This window comes from Phyllobates terribilis, unplaced genomic scaffold (genome assembly GCF_046119375.1).
Source record: "Phyllobates terribilis strain yellow unplaced genomic scaffold, ASM4611937v1 Scaffold_3__8_contigs__length_932513732, whole genome shotgun sequence".
Classification (NCBI taxonomy): Eukaryota; Metazoa; Chordata; class Amphibia; order Anura; family Dendrobatidae; genus Phyllobates; species Phyllobates terribilis.
The window spans coordinates 813,531,947-813,548,178 of record NW_027362763.1 but is presented as its reverse complement, the minus strand read 5'-3'; the positions used below and the strand labels follow the sequence as shown (position 1 = coordinate 813,548,178).

Below are 16,232 nucleotides of genomic sequence, written 5' to 3'. Positions count from 1 at the left end.
AGTTAATGCAAACAACACGCAAATAAAAGAACCTTAACGGATTCAACTTTTTTAAATAGTAAAGGGTTTCTCATCTAAATGTATTGATTTTTTACTGCAAGTTTAAGATACAGTACTTTTTAATGAATTCCCAATATGATGATTAAACCAAATTGCAGGTTTTAGTTTTGAATTTATTAAAACAGATTAAAATCTGTCTCTACATCATGTAGTAAAGTCATCCATTTCTATAAAACATTTCCAATTTGTTCCAACTTGCATACTCACTCCATGTAATAAGTTTGAGAATTGACGTCTACGGGCCTTGCCTTCTGCAAATGTGTCAATGCCGTCTATGTCCAGTATTTTTGCCCTTGCATTTTCTATGCTTAGGATTGCAAGGCCAGAAAGTATTTGCTCAGACATTGTTCTTCTCAAATAATTTTTAATCAACTTCAGCTTTGAGAAGGACCTTTCTGCAGAAGCCACAGTGGTCAAGAACAAAAGGAAAGCTATGCACACATCTGGTAAATTAGATGACAGTGCATTGTTCTCCACTATTAGCACATCTGCAAGTTCTTTCACCGACAGCGACTTCTGTATTTCATTTTTAAGTGCAGCTCTAAAGCTAAGAAACTGGAAAAGCTGTTGAGATATCTTTCTCATATTTTTGCTGCAAACTTTATACCCCTTCAAACTAGGCATCATTTGATACAGAAGCTAAAACCGCTAGTTGAATTACATGAAATTGCTCAACAACCTCATTCATTCCTTTGTATCTGTTTCTCAGCTGATTTATAATGATATCTAAGCAGTTGTAAAAAACATTTACTTTGAACCTCTGTTCTGGATTTTCCAATTTGTCATCAGTAGAGATGAGCGGTGTTCGACTCGAACTGTTCGCCAATCTTAAATTGGAGCTGTTTTGGGCGGTGTTCGAGCCGTTCGGCAAACACGAACGATTTGAAAAAAATTTGGCTGTTCGAGGTTATGTTCGATAACTGTTCGTGCACCAAAATCATAACTGGATTTTTTCTCAGTAATGCTGAAAATTAATGTTAATACGCAGTTTGAGTGTACAGCGGGGCGGGGGGACGGGCAGGGGATGGATCTCTGCAGGAATAATGAAGATCTCCATTTTTTTTCTCTTTCCCGCATTTACAGTGGGGAGGTGCAATCTGTCAGCCTATCAGCAGCACACACACGGAGCGAAGTGCTTTTTTTCACACAAGCAAAGGCATGTGTCATTAGCAGTGTATGTCACATGTCCTTGCTAGTGTTGAGCCACCCCCGTAGTGTTCGAGTTCGGTTCGGTTCGTCGAACACCCGTGTGTTCGCCGAACTGTTCGTCGAACTGTTCGTCGAACATCTTCGAACACCGTTAAAACCAATGGCAGGCAAACAAAAACACATAGAAACACATAGAAAACACCTTCAAAGGTGTCCAAAAGCTGACAAACTGCTCAGAAGACACAACTAACACATGGAAAAGTGACAAGTACATATAGTCATGCGAAAAGAAAAGAGGTGGAGGAGTAAAAGGGGGGGGAGACACAGATATAGGCATGTCATGCCCTTCTAAAATCCAAAAAGTGAGAAGCCGACACGGCCAGTCCGCTCCTGCCCGTGCCACCTCCGTGTCGCCGGGTTTGTGCCAGAGCCGCGGTGAACCCTGACGGCCAGCCCCCCTCTCCCAATACTGGTGCCTGTCCGCTGGTGGGTCGAGAGAGCCCCCCTGTGGTGGAGGCAGCTCTAAGCTTTTTAATTTAAATTGTCCCTCTAATTTGAATGAATACACTTTAAATCGATTTACAAGGATCTATTGGAGGGCAAGTCTCATGCCAGCAGCCGCGTAATTCCAGCTCCAGTAGCGTCCACTAAAGCTGCTGCAGTTAAAAAGCTTTTATAAGGATCGAGCTCGGCTGTCCACCGCAAGGCATCCTAGTGCCAGTCCCAGCCCCTATGCCTTGGGGTGCCTCCTGATGCTCTTCACTAAGTATCCCGTGGTCCCGAAGCATTTCCTTTGAAAAAATTAAGTGTCCAAACTACAGGTGGTGTAGCTTGCTTAACAGCCGGGATAATCCGCTGACTAGCAGACACTGCTACTAGGCACAAAGTATTTCCTGGGCTAGATGCAGTTAAAAATTTGTAAGTAGATACTCTCGTTGGATGCTGAGAAAGCATTCCATAGAGTCTCCTGGCACGCCATATATGATTCTCTTAAAAAGCTTGGGGTAGGGGTCTAGGGGACCCTTTTATAGCCAAAATCACGGCCCTGTATCACAATACGTCACCTAGGCTGAAGATAAATGGAACTGTAGCACCGAGGGCTCGGTTGCTACAGACGTATTGCACCTCACCCAGAGGTGTGATATCTCACTCTCAGATAAGGATGGAGTGTGGATCAGGACCCGACACCTGCATGCATTACACCACATTGCCGTGGGGCAGGGCGACCAATATGGCCCTGAGTTGGGCACGACAGTCCCTGTCCCTGGCTGGAGTGGGGGGAGGGAACACTGAGGAAGGGGAACCCTGCAGTGCAGGAGCAGGGAGGAAGCAGTTCCTGGGTGCATTGAGAAGGGAGTATAAAAGGTGGGCACCATCTTAGTTCAGTGCAGAGAAGTCTGAGCAGAAGTGGCAGGGAGCAGGGGCTCTGCATGAGCTCTGCTCCGGAGGCGGGCCTAGTAACAGAGGCCCAGGCCTGCAAGAGGGAGAAGGAAGGAAGAGGAGCGGAGAAGGCTCCAGGAACGAGGAATGAAGGGATCCCAGGGGTGCGGACGGGCGAGTCGCCACCGCACGCCCGAATCCACCTGCGTGGAGGGGTCAGGCCAAAGGGGGAGACCGGTCCCCGAACTAGTGGAGGCAGGAAACGACCCTCAGCTAGAAACCGGAGGCTCTGACATTTTATGTGGCGCAGCCCCTTGCTCCACCCGCTAGGAAGGCACCACATAGGGTCAGGGAAACTGGCGCCAAGTTTACCAAGAGGAGGCCCGAGGCAGCCGGACAGAAGTGTTGGTAAGAAAGGCCAGACAAAGGACACACAAAGGGGGTCCCGTGAAGCGCTCCAAAGTTATCTGGGAGTTGTCTGAGCCCCTCACCTGGTGAGCACAGTACGACGTGGGCAGCCGTTACCTGCAGACGTGGTCTGGATAATAAGAACTGTGAGTAAAGGCCCTGAACTGCATCACTGACTCCGTGTCGTTACTGCTGCTGCCCTGCACCATCACCCCCATCCTCCGCATACACTGCCCTGAGGCTATACTCCTCCCGTGGGGAGTTATGCTACGCTCTGCTGCACCCACAACACCAGCCTTAGCGGTCTGCCCTGTAGCGGCGGTTCACTCTGACCGCAATCCATGGGTGGCGTAGTCGGACATTTAAACATCAAAACCACATAAATAGTTCCGCCACTGGTTTGACCGCCCTGAGCCACGGAACCGGATCGCCGCCACGAAGACTACAACCACCAGCATCCACCAAAAAGGGTCCGGCTCCGGGTGTCCCAAGGCCCAGGGGGTGCGTCAGAACATTTTCATCACCTTTCACAATCACCAATGGGACAAGGCAGGGATGTCCTCTGTCCCCTCTCTTATACATCCTAGTGACGGAGCACCTGCTCTCATCAATTCGCCATAACCCCAATATTAGGTGGATTGAGGTGGGAGGCACCGAGTACAAGTGCTCTCTATTTGCTGATGATGTCCTAGTATATATCACTCAATCACATATATCCATCCCTGCTGTTATGGCTGAAATAGATCACTTTGTTACATGGTAAAATTTTAAAATCAATGCAGCGAAGTCTGAGGCCCTCGATGTCTCCCTCCCTAAATCCATATAGGATTCCATCCAGTCCAAATTTCCCTTTGCCTGGCCCTCACAGGGTATCAAATACTTAGGAATTCCTATTCATAGAGACATCTCCCATCTATGTTATCTTAATTTTGGGCCCTTTATTGAACAATTCCATACAGACCACGGTTGGCAAGTTAGAACTGTAAGATTCACTACGTGAACCACTGGTGTTTTGTGGAAAAGCACATGTACACCGCGTTCCAAATTATTATGCAAAAAGTGTTTAGGAGTGATAAGGGAAGAATTTGTTTGTTTGTCAGTTAAACTCATTGATGGTGATGTGTGTCAGGGCTCTTTATATCACTGTAAGCAATTGCAGACACCTGTGCTAATTAGTTTGGCAGGTGTGTCCAATGAAAGGCAAGACTACTTAAGAAGGCTCTCTCACATTATTAAGCAGCCTACATTTTCTGCCAAAATGGGAAAGAAAAAGGATGTGTCGGCTGCTGAGAAGCAACAAATTGTGGAGTGTTTAGGTCAAGGCATGACTACAATTAACATTGTGCGATGATCAGGATGAAGTGTCTTGGCAATCAAGAAGTATGTAGCTGATTCACAGTACACACGTGTGCGTGCTGATAAGGGCAAATTGAGGACTCTTTCCTACAGGCAATTACGTCAGGTTGAAAGAGCAGCGGCAAAAAAGCCTTGTCATAGCAGCAGACAAGTTTTTGAAGCTGCTTGTGCCTCTAACGTCCCCCGAACAACAAGATGCAGGGTCCTTCAGAGGTTTGCAGCTGTGCATACGCCATCCTGTCGACCTCCTCTATCCACTTCACACAAGCAGAAACGGCTCCAGTGGGCCAAACATTACATGAAGACTGATTTCAAAACTGTTTTGTTCATGGATGAGTGCCGTGCAGCGCTCGATGGTCCAGATGAATGGAGTGGAGGATGGCTGGTTGATGGACACCCCACGCAAACACGGCTACAGCGCCAACAAGGAGTAGGTGGAGTAATGTTTTGGGCTGGAATCATGGGGAGAGAGATTGTCGGCCCCTTTAGGATCCCTGAAGGCGCTAAAGATGAACTCCATAATGTATGTGGATTTTCTCAAACAGCACTTCCTGCCATGGTTCAAGAAGAAGAACCGTGTATTTCACAGCAAGATCATTTTTCTGCATGATAATGCACCATCTCATGCTGCACATAAAACATCTGCATCTCTGGCTGATATGGGCATAAAAGGGGACAAACTTATGGTGTGACCCCCATGCTCCCCTGACCTCTACCCCATTCAGAACCTTTGGAGCATCATTAAAAGGAGTGTCTATGATGACGGGAGGCAGTTCACATCTAAGCAACAGCTCTGGGAGGGTATTCTGTCCTCATGCAAAACAATTGAAGCAGAAACCATCCAAAACCTGACAAATTCAATGGACGAGAGAGTTCAGAAGCTCCTTTCGAACAAGGGGTCCTATGTGAAAATGTAACATCACCTAGAATAAAGTTTTGAGTTGAAAACTGTTTGATTTCAGTTTCTAACAACCTGCTAATGCTTATAATTTCAAAAATGACCATTTTTTTGGTCTTTATTAAAATGAAAAGGTTGATCGAAAAGTTTGGGGGATCTAAGAGTGTCGCAACCCAGTAGTCATGATTACTTCGAATTCTGACAATATGAGGGTCATGCTGCAGGTAGTGCAGCAAGAAGGCACTTATGTGTCTTGCGCATCTCGGAGCCCCAAAATTATTTTCCGGGCTAGATGCAGCTAAAAATTATTTTTAATTTTAAATCTGGTGAAGCTTATTATAGATGGCCTAATAGGATCAGTGCTGCACACTGCTACAAAGCCCAAATTATTTTCCAGTCAAGATACAGATAAACATGATTAGTAATTTGAAAGCTTAAAACGGTTGGTAGGGTGATTTTAACCAATCATCAAGCTTTTACTCTCCCCAGGATGACACAGGGGTAGAAAAGTCGTTTCGGATCCATGATTTGTTCATCTTTATGAACGTGAGTCTGTCTACATTATCAGTGGAGAGCCGCGTGCGCTTATCTGTCAGCACACCACTAGCAGCGCTGAACACACGTTCAGACAGAACGCTGGCTGCGGGGCATGACAAGATCTCCAAGGCGTAAGTGGCTAGCTCCGGCCATTTATCCAGATTGGAAGCCCAAAAAGAGCAAGGGTCCAGTGACACAGTCGTGGCTTCAATGTTTACTTGGAGATACTCCTGTACCATCGTCTCTAGGCGTTGACTATGTGTCAGACTTCTTGTCTCCTGTGGCCTTGCAAAGGATGGGCTAAAAAAGTTGTGAAATGATTCCGCAAAATTGATGTTACCAGCAGATACTGTGGTTCTGTTACGGTTTGAGTGCTGAACACTTGACGGTCCCACGGTTGGCAAGTTGGAACTGTGAGATTCACTACGTGCACCACTGGTATTTTGTGGAAAAGCACATGTAAGATTCTGCAACAGTCTCTGCTGATACTCCTGCATGCGTGCATCCCTTTCTATGGCAGGAATAATTTCTGCAAATTTACTTTTGTACCGGGGATCTAACAGTGTGGCAACCCAGTAGTCAGGATTATTTCTAATTCTCACAATTCGAGGGTCATGTTGCAGGTAGTGCAGCAAGAAGGCACTCATGTGTGTTGCGCATCCAGGAGCACCAAGTCCCTGTTGTGTTGGTGGCGAGGTAACAATCATGCTTCCTTCCTCTGTCCTCTCCCCCCAACCTCGCACAACAGAAATGTGATCAAGGTCTCCCTCATCTGATGAGTCTTCCATCAGTTCGTCCTCCACTTCTTCCTGGGCTCCTGCACCTTCCTCACTAGTTTGGCTGCTACCATGCGCCCTGGTAAAATCATCTCCCCCACCCTCAGATGCCTGCCGCCCTGGTGCTGCCGACCGTCTGGACCTTGCAGATGTTAGCCCTTCCGCATACAACTCCTCCTCCTCTACTTCCTCCACCTCCTCTTGTGCCACCACCTGACTCCGAATTCTGTTTAACATGTGCTCCAGCATGTAAATCACCGGAATAGTCATGCTGATAATGGCATCGTCAGCACTAAACATCTTCGTCGCCATTTCAAAACTGTGCAGAAGGGTGCATAGGTCCCTGATCTGAGACCACTCCTCCAGCGTGATTTGCCCCACCTCTGAATCTCGTTGGCCCAGGCTATACGTCAGAACGTATTGCACCAGGGCTTGTCGGTGCTGCCACAGTCGCTGCAACATGTGCAGAGTTGAATTCCACCGGGTAGGCACATCGCATTTTAGCCGGTGAAGTGGCAGGCCCAACGACTTCTGTAGAGATGTAAGTCGCTGAGCTGCGGGATGCGAACGGCGGAAGTGAGCACACAGCGACCGTGCCCTCTGCAGAAGGCCATCTAGTCTGGGATAGTGGGCTAAAAATTGCTGAACAACCAGGTTCAACACGTGAGCCATACAAGGCACGTGTGTGACATTGCCCCGGCGAAGGGCCGCACCCAGGTTTGCAGCATTGTCGCACACGGCCTTCCCTGGTTTCAGGTCCAGTGGAGACAACCATTCATGAAATTGGTTCTCCAGAGCTGACCACAACTCCTCAGCTGTGTGACTCACATTTCCCAGACATTTCAATGTAAAAACCGCCTGATGACGTTGAGCCCTACTGCCAGCATAGTAAGGAGGTGTGCAGGATCCCTTCTGCGCAGTTAGAAAGCTTGTGGCATGACCAGACAGGCTTTGGGTGCAGGTGGAAGACCGAGAGGAGGTTGAGGAGGCAGAAGCAGTGGAGGAAAAATGACATAAAGAGGATTGACGCACAACTCGTGGGGACGGCAAGACTTGGACAGCAGCCCCTTGTCCTGCTGTCACCATAGTTACCCAGTGCCCAGTCAGCGACATGTAACGCCCCTGTCCATGCCTACTCGTCCAAGTGTCTGTGGTGAAATGCACCCTGTCACACACAGAGTTTCTCAAAGAAGCGGTGATGTTGTGTGCGACATGCTGGTGGAGCGCAGGCACACCTTTCTTTGAGAAGTAGTGCCGACTGGGCATCTGGTACTGGGGCACTGCGACGGACATAAGGTCTCGAAAATCCTCTGTGTCCACCAGGCGGAAAGGCAGCATTTCTGTAGCCAAGAGCTTGCAGATGGTGAAATTCAACCTCTTAGCTTTCTCATGGCTAGGAGGAAATGGTCTTTTACTTGTCCACATCTGAGGGACCGAGGGCTGGCTATTGTGCTTAGACGGGGTTGATAAGGGTGTCCCCGGCAAACTGCCGGTCTGTGAGGAAGATGCAGGCGGACATGTTAGGTTGCCTTGATCCAAAGGTGGTGCTATCGATGTCGGACAGCGCTCAAGACCAGCTGGTGTTCCCACCTCCAAAGAAAATGATGACCTGCCAATCACGCTGGCTGTTGCGGGTAAAGAGGTGGCAGGTCTGCGCCCCAAAACAGGTGTGACTGCTGTCCCCCCAGTCACAGAGGATGAAGAGGCCGCGGATGCACAAGATATGGCAGACGGTGGTTGGCCCGGCCGGCTAGACCGCATTGTAGCACACTGAGCTTCCCACTGCAACTTATGCTTCATGTCCATGTGCCGGTTCATGCATGAAGTACTCAAACTATGTATTTTTTGGCCTCTACTTAGCTTTTGCTGACAAATGTTACAGATAACACGAGTTGGGTCATCTTTATCGATCTGAAAAAATGCCCAGGCTATGCAAGGCTTAGCACCCATGCGACCTGAAGAGCCACCACGACTTGTGGTGAGAGGCAGAGTTGTGTTTGAGGATGCAGTTGTTGACGTGCTTCCAGTACTACGTCTCTGTCCAGGAAGGCGCAACCTGACCTCGTCGTCACTAGCATCTTCCTCCACCTCCTCTGCTGACCTCATCTCTTGGCTGACTGTGGGTTGACAGTAAGTGGGATCTCCGACCTCATCATCATCACCCTGTGCGTTATCACACCCGTCGTCCTCAGAGCCAACCTGTTCCTGCCCTGACAAAAAACTAAAGTTGTCGCTCCAATCAGGTATTTGAGTCTTATCATCGTCTTCCTCATTGTCTCCACCAACAGGAGTTACAGTTTGGGAATGAGGGTCTACATTATGGTCAGAACCTTCTGCGTCTGGTCCTGGATCCGACTCATAAAGATTCTGGGCATCAGTGCAGATCATTTCCTCGTCTGGATTCACAGAAGCGCTGGAGTCGACCTCTGATTCCCAGGCTATAGTATGAGTAAACAGCTCTGCAGACTCAACCATCTGTTCTACCTCATACTCAGACGGACAGCTGGAGATTTGGGAGCTGTGAGGAAGCAAGTGCGATTTGGGTGACACCTTTGAGGACTGGAGTATTTGTGATGTTGAAGTTGATGTGGAGGAGAGCCCACTTAAAGGAGCACTTGATATCCGTTGAAGCACCTGCTGTTTTTGTGCCTCATCTGGAATTTGTAGCGATTGGCGTGGCCGTAAGAAAGGGATCTTATCACATTGTCCGCTAAAAGAAGTAGACATTTTAGTTTGGCTGGAAGATGGTCTTTCTTCTGCACCTACCCCACGGACACAACCTTTTTTCCCCTTCCCAACACGCCTATTCCCCTTTCCACCAGCAGCAGGCCTTTTTCCACTCATTTTGGTGGTTAACTAATTCACAACTCTGGAGTTGTTTGCACAAAAAAACAATGGATGGTAACCGAGCAGAGCTGAGTGGCCAAACTGTGGTATTAGGCCAAAACTATTGGCTGGGTTAGATGCAGAAAAAAATTATTTTTAATTTGCAACCTGATGGAGGTCAGTATAGATGGACTAATAGACCAAGTCCCACACACTGCTAGAAGCCCAAATATTTTTTCAGAGCTAGATGCAGAAAAAAATTATTTTTAATTTGCAACCTGATGGAGGTCAGTATAGATGGACTAATAGACCAAGTCCCACACACTGCTAGAAGCCCAAATATTTTTTCAGAGCTAGATGCAGAAAAAAATTATTTTTAATTTGCAACCTGATGGAGGTCAGTATAGATGGACTAATAGACCAAGTCCCACACACCGCTAGAAGCCCAAATATTTTTTCAGAGCTAGATGCAGAAAAAAATTATATTCAATTTGCAACCTGCTGGACGTCAGTATAGAAGGACTAATAGAACAAGTCCCACACACTGCTAGAAGCCCAAATATTTTTTCAGAGCTAAATGAAGAAAAAAATTATTTTTAATTTGCAACCTGATGGAGGTCAGTATAGATGGACTAATAGACCAAGTCCCACACACTGCTAGAAGCCCAAATATTTTTTCAGAGCTAGATGCAGAAAAAAATTATTTTTAATTTGCAACCTGATGGAGGTCAGTATAGATGGACTAATAGACCAAGTCCCACACACCGCTAGAAGCCCAAATATTTTTTCAGAGCTAGATGCAGAAAATTTTTTTATTCAATTTGCAACCTGATGGAGGTCAGTATAGATGGACTAATAGACCAAGTCCCACACACCGCTAGAAGCCCAAATATTTTTTCAGAGCTAGATGCAGAAATTTTTTTTATTCAATTTGCAACCTGATGGAGGTCAGTATAGATGGACTAATAGACCAAGTCCCACACACTGCTAGAAGCCCAAATATTTTTTCAGAGCTAGATGCAGAAAAAAATTATTTTTAATTTGCAACCTGATGGAGGTCAGTATAGATGGACTAATAGACCAAGTCCCACACACTGCTAGAAGCCCAAATATTTTTTCAGAGCTAGATGCAGAAAAAAATTATTTTTAATTTGCAACCTGATGGAGGTCAGTATAGATGGACTAATAGAACAAGTCCCACACGCTGCTAGAAGCCCAAATATTTTTTCAGAGATAAATGAAGAAAAAAATTATTTTTAATTTGCAACCTGATGGAGGTCAGTATAGATGGACTAATAGACCAAGTCCCACACACTGCTAGAAGCCCAAATATTTTTTCAGAGCTAGATGCAGAAAAAAATTATTTTTAATTTGCAACCTGATGGAGGTCAGTATAGATGGACTAATAGACCAAGTCCCACACACCGCTAGAAGCCCAAATATTTTTTCAGAGCTAGATGCAGAAAAAAATTATATTCAATTTGCAACCTGCTGGAGGTCAGTATAGAAGGACTAATAGAACAAGTCCCACACACTGCTAGAAGCCCAAATATTTTTTCAGAGCTAAATGAAGAAAAAAATTATTTTTAATTTGCAACCTGATGGAGGTCAGTATAGATGGACTAATAGACCAAGTCCCACACACTGCTGGAAGCCCAAATATTTTTTCAGAGCTAGATGCAGAAAAAAATTATATTCAGTTTGAAACCTGATGGAGGTCAGTATAGATGGACTAATAGAATGATGCTATGCCCAAAAGATTTTACTTCACTAGGTGCAGTAAAAAAATTGGTATTCTATACACAGGTGGTATATCTTGCAACACAGATAGGCTACTCCACTGACTAACACACTCTGCAATAGGCCAAAAAGGATTAGCTTTGCTAGATTCAGCCAAATGCTGTGAAAAAAACTTGCACAGCACTGGCACAGACCTGCCTGGCAAAAACTGATAGGAACTGATGTAACCTAGTCCTGAAAAGGACTCCAATTACAATTAGTCTTTACTCCCACAATCTATCTATTTAAGAGCACAGACCTGCCTGATAAAAGTCGTAGGAAATGCTGTAACCTAGTCCTTAAAAGGACTGCAATCACAACTATTCCCTACTCCCAAGCTATCTGTATATTTGTGCGAAAATTGGTTTGAAATTAACAAGGTATAGCACACACAGCAACAGCGGTGCCGTCTAACACGCAGCTGCAGCAGTGAGAAAATGGTGGCGACGGGGAAAATGGCTTGGTCTTATAGGGCAAGGACATGTGACATACACTGCCAATCACACATGCCCTTGCTTGTGTGAAAAAAAGCACTTCACTCCGTGTGTGCGCTGCTGATAGGCTGACAGATTGCACCTCCCCACTGCAAATGCGGGAAAGAGAAAAAAAAATGGAGATCTTCATTGTTCCTGCAGAGATCCATCCCCTGCCCCTCCCCCCGCCCCGCTGTACACTCAAACTGCGTATTAACATTAATTTTCATCATTACTGAGAAAAAATCCAGTTATGATTTTGGTGCACGAACAGTTATCGAACATAACCTCGAACAGCCGAATTTTTCTCAAATTGTTCGTGTTCGCCGACCGGCTCGAACACCGCCCAAAACAGCTCGAATTTAAGATTGGCGAACAGTTCGAGTAGAACAACGCTCATCTCTAGTCCTTGCCCTATAAGACCCAGCCATTTTCCCCATCGCCACCATTTTCTCACTGCTGCAGCTGCGTGTTAGACGGCACCGCTGTTGCTGTGTGCGCTATACCTTGTTAATTTCAAGCCAATTTTCGCACAAATATACAGATAGCTTGGGAGTAGGGAAGAGTTGTGATTGCAGTCCTTTTAAGGACTAGGTTACAGCATTTCCTACGTCTTTTATCAGGCAGGTCGGTGCTCTTACATAGATAGGTTGGGAGTAAAGACTAATTGTAATTGCAGTCCTTTTCAGGACTAAGTTACATCAGTTCCTATCGGTTTTTGCCAGGCAGGTCTGTGTCAGTGCTGTGCAAGTTTTTTTCACAGCATTTGGCTAAATCTAGCAAAGCAATTCCCTTTTGGCCTATTGCAGAGTGTGTTAGTCAGTGGAGTAGCCTATCTGTGTTGCAAGCTACACCACCTGTGTATAGAATACCAATTTTTTTACTGCACCTAGTGAAGTAAAACCATTTGGGCATAGTGACGCGCCCCCTGGGCCAGTGCTGTAGTGCGGCGCGCGTGCGCGCGGGGAATACCCGGAGCCGGATCCGATGGGGGTAGTAGTCTTCGTGTGGCGGTGACCTGGTCCGTGCCCAGGGTGGTCAAACTAAGTGGCAGTTATTGGTATGATGGTATTAGTGTCCGACTACGCCACCCGTTGAATGCGGCTATGAAGCCGCCGCTGCAGGGCAGTCCGCTGAGGCCGGTGGTACGGATGTGCAGCGTGGATGGTATAACCCCCAACGGGAGGGGTATGGCCTCAGGGCAGAGGATGAGGTTGATGTTGGGAGTGATGGTGTGGATGTCCCAGCACTAATGGTGCGACAAGGAAGCACCGAGACGCGAGGGTACAGTTCAGGGTCTTTACTGATGGTACAAGGCAAATTCCCCCGGGAGTACTGGCTAGTAGTTGGGGCCTGGTTAGTCTGCGAGTAAGCCGGAGTTCCGCTGGCCAGGTGGAGTTGTAGGCCTTCCCGTTAGTCTGTACCCTTCCTGGCTACCCTGCTATCGGCGGATACAAGTAGCCCACGTCCCTGGGTATACCGTGTGGTGCTCACCCGTATGGCTGGTGACCTGGGGCCTCCTGTTAGCCTCCGCTCCGGAATGGCGGTGCTGGTCCCTTCGTTGTGACTGAGCCTCCGGGATTTTATGGCCAGAGGACCTGGAATCCCCTGCCGGATGGATTCTGCTGCTGGGTATATCTTAGTCCCCACAGCCTCGGACTCCTGTGTCCGGTTTTAGTAACTTCTCCCAGGGCGAGCTCTGCACAGCTCCAGCCCCTGGCACTTCTCCTTGGCTCCTACAGAGCTCCTGATGTCTATCTGTCCCTGTTTCTGCTTGTCCAGACCAGACTCCGTCTCTGTCTGGAACTCCTCTCTCTTAACCCTGCCTCAGCCCCAGTTTATGTAGGGGAAGTTCTTCCCCTCCCAGGACTGGGCAGGAGGTGTGGCATGCTTAGGATTCCTGCCCAGGAGACCTCCCACCTGCTCACAGACGTAATATTGCTATTACTGTGGAAACCAGATCCCTGGGGTGCCACAATAGCATCATTCTATTAGTCCATCTATACTAACCTCCACCAGGTTGCAAATTGAATATAATTTTTTTCTGCATCTAGCTCTGAAAAAATATTTGGGCTTCTAGCAGTGTGTGGGACTTGGTCTATTAGTCCATCTATACTGACCTCCATCAGGTTGCAAATTAAAAATAATTTTTATCTGCATCTAGCTCTGAAAAAATATTTGGGCTTCTAGCAGTGTGTGGGACTTGGTCTATTAGTCCATTTATACTGACCTCCATCAGGTTGCAAATTGAATATAATTTTTTCCTGCATCTAGCTCTGAAAAAATATTTGGGCTTCTAGCAGTGTGTGGGACTTGGTCTATTAGTCCATCTATACTGACCTCCATCAGGTTGCAAATTAAAAATAATTTTTATCTGCATCTAGCTCTGAAAAAATATTTGGGCTTCTAGCAGTGTGTGGGACTTGTTCTATTAGTCCATCTATACTGACCTCCATCATGTTGCAAATTCAATATAATTTTTTTCTGCATCTAGCTCTGAAAAAATATTTGGGCTTCTAGCAGTGTGGGGGACTTGGTCTATTAGTCCATCTATACTGACCTCCATCAGGTTGCAAATTGAATATAATTTTTTTCTGCATCTAGCTCTGAAAAAATATTTGGGCTTCTAGCAGTGTGTGGGACTTGGTCTATTAGTCCATCTATACTGACCTCCTTCAGGTTGCAAATTAAAAATAATTTTTATCTGCATCTAGCTCAGAAAAAATATATGGGCTTCTAGCAGTGTGTGGGACTTGTTCTATTAGTCCATCTATACTGACCTCCATCAGGTTGCAAATTGAATATAATTTTTTTCTGCATCTAGCTCTGAAAAAATATTTGGCTTTCTAGCAGTGTGTGGGACTTGGTCTATTAGTCCATCTATACTGACCTCCATCAGGTTGCAAATTAAAAATAATTTTTATCTGCATCTAGCTCTGAAAAAATATTTCAGCTTGTAGCAGTGTGTGGGACTTGTTCTATTAGTCCATCTATACTGACCTCCATCAGGTTGCAAATTGAATATAATTTTTTTCTGCATCTAGCTCTGAAAAAATATTTGGGCTTCTAGCAGTGTGTGGGACTTGGTCTATTAGTCCATCTATACTGACCTCCATCAGGTTGCAAATTGAATATAATTTTTTTCTGCATCTAGCTCTGAAAAAATATTTGGGCTTCTAGCAGTGTGTGGGACTTGGTCTATTAGTCCATCTTTACTGACCTCCATCAGGTTGCAAATTAAAAATAATTTTTATCTGCATCTAGCTCTGAAAAAATATTTCAGCTTGTAGCAGTGTGTGGGTCTTGTTCTATTACTCCATCTATACTGATATCCATCAAGTTGCAAATTCAATATAATTTTTTTCTGCATCTAGCTCTGAAAAAATATTTGGGCTTCTAGCAGTGTGTGGGACTTGGTCTATTCGTCTATCTATACAGACCTCCATCAGGTTGCAAATTGAATATAATTTTTTTCTGCATCTAGCTCTGAAAAAATATTTGGGCTTCTAGCAGTGTGTGGGACTTGGTCTATTAGTCCATCTATACTGACCTCCATCAGGTTGCAAATTGAATATAATTTTTTTCTGCATCTAGCTCTGAAAAAATATTTGGGCTTCTAGTAGTGTGTGGGACTTGGTCTATTAGTCCATCTATACTGACCTCCATCAGGTTGCAAATTAAAAATAATTTTTATCTGCATTTAGCTCTGAAAAAATATTTGGGCTTCTAGCAGTGTGTGGGACTTGGTCTATTAGTCCATCTATACTGACCTCCATCAGGTTGCAATTTGAATATAATTTTTTTCTGCATCTAGCTCTGAAAAAGTATTTGGGCTTCTAGCAGTGTGTGGGACTTGGTCTATTAGTCCATCTATACTGACCTCCTTCAGGTTGCAAATTAAAAATAATTTTTATCTGCATCTAGCTCTGAAAAATATTTCAGCTTGTAGCAGTGTTTGGGACTTGTTCTATTAGTCCATCTATACTGACCTCCATCAGGTTGCAAATTGAATATAATTTTTTTCTGCATCTAGCTCTGAAAAAATATTTGGGTTTCTAACAGTGTGTGGGACTTGGTCTATTAGTCCATCTATACTGACCTCCATCAGGTTGCAAATTAGAAATAATTTTTATCTGCATCTAGCTCTGAAAAAATATTTGGGCTTCTAGCAGTGTGTGGGACTTGTTCTATTAGTCCATCTATACTGACCTCCATCAGGTTGCAAACTCAATATCATTTTTTTCTGCATCTAGCTCTGAAAAAATATTTCAGCTTGTAGCAGTGTGTGGAACTTGTTCTATTAGTCCATCTATACTAACCTCCATCAGGTTGCAAATTCAATCTAATTTTTTTCTGCATCTAGCTCTGAAAAAATATTTCAGCTTGTAGCAGTGTGTGGGACTAGTTCTATTAGTCCACCTATACTGACCTCCATCAGGTTGCAAATTCAATATCATTTTTATCTGCATCTAACCCAGCCAATACTTTTGGCCTAATACCACATTTTGGCCACTCAGCTCTGCTCGGTTCCCATCCATTGTTTTTTTGTGCAAACAACTCCAGAGTTGTGAATTAGTTAACCACCAAAAT

General features: G+C 45.4%; 1 protein-coding gene across 1 annotated transcript in view; it reads left to right on the top strand.

The window, feature by feature from the left end:
* NOX3 (NADPH oxidase 3) overlaps window positions 1–16,232 on the top strand; it is a 474,423-nt gene that overhangs the window by 320,403 nt on the left and 137,788 nt on the right. The window lies entirely within an intron of this gene.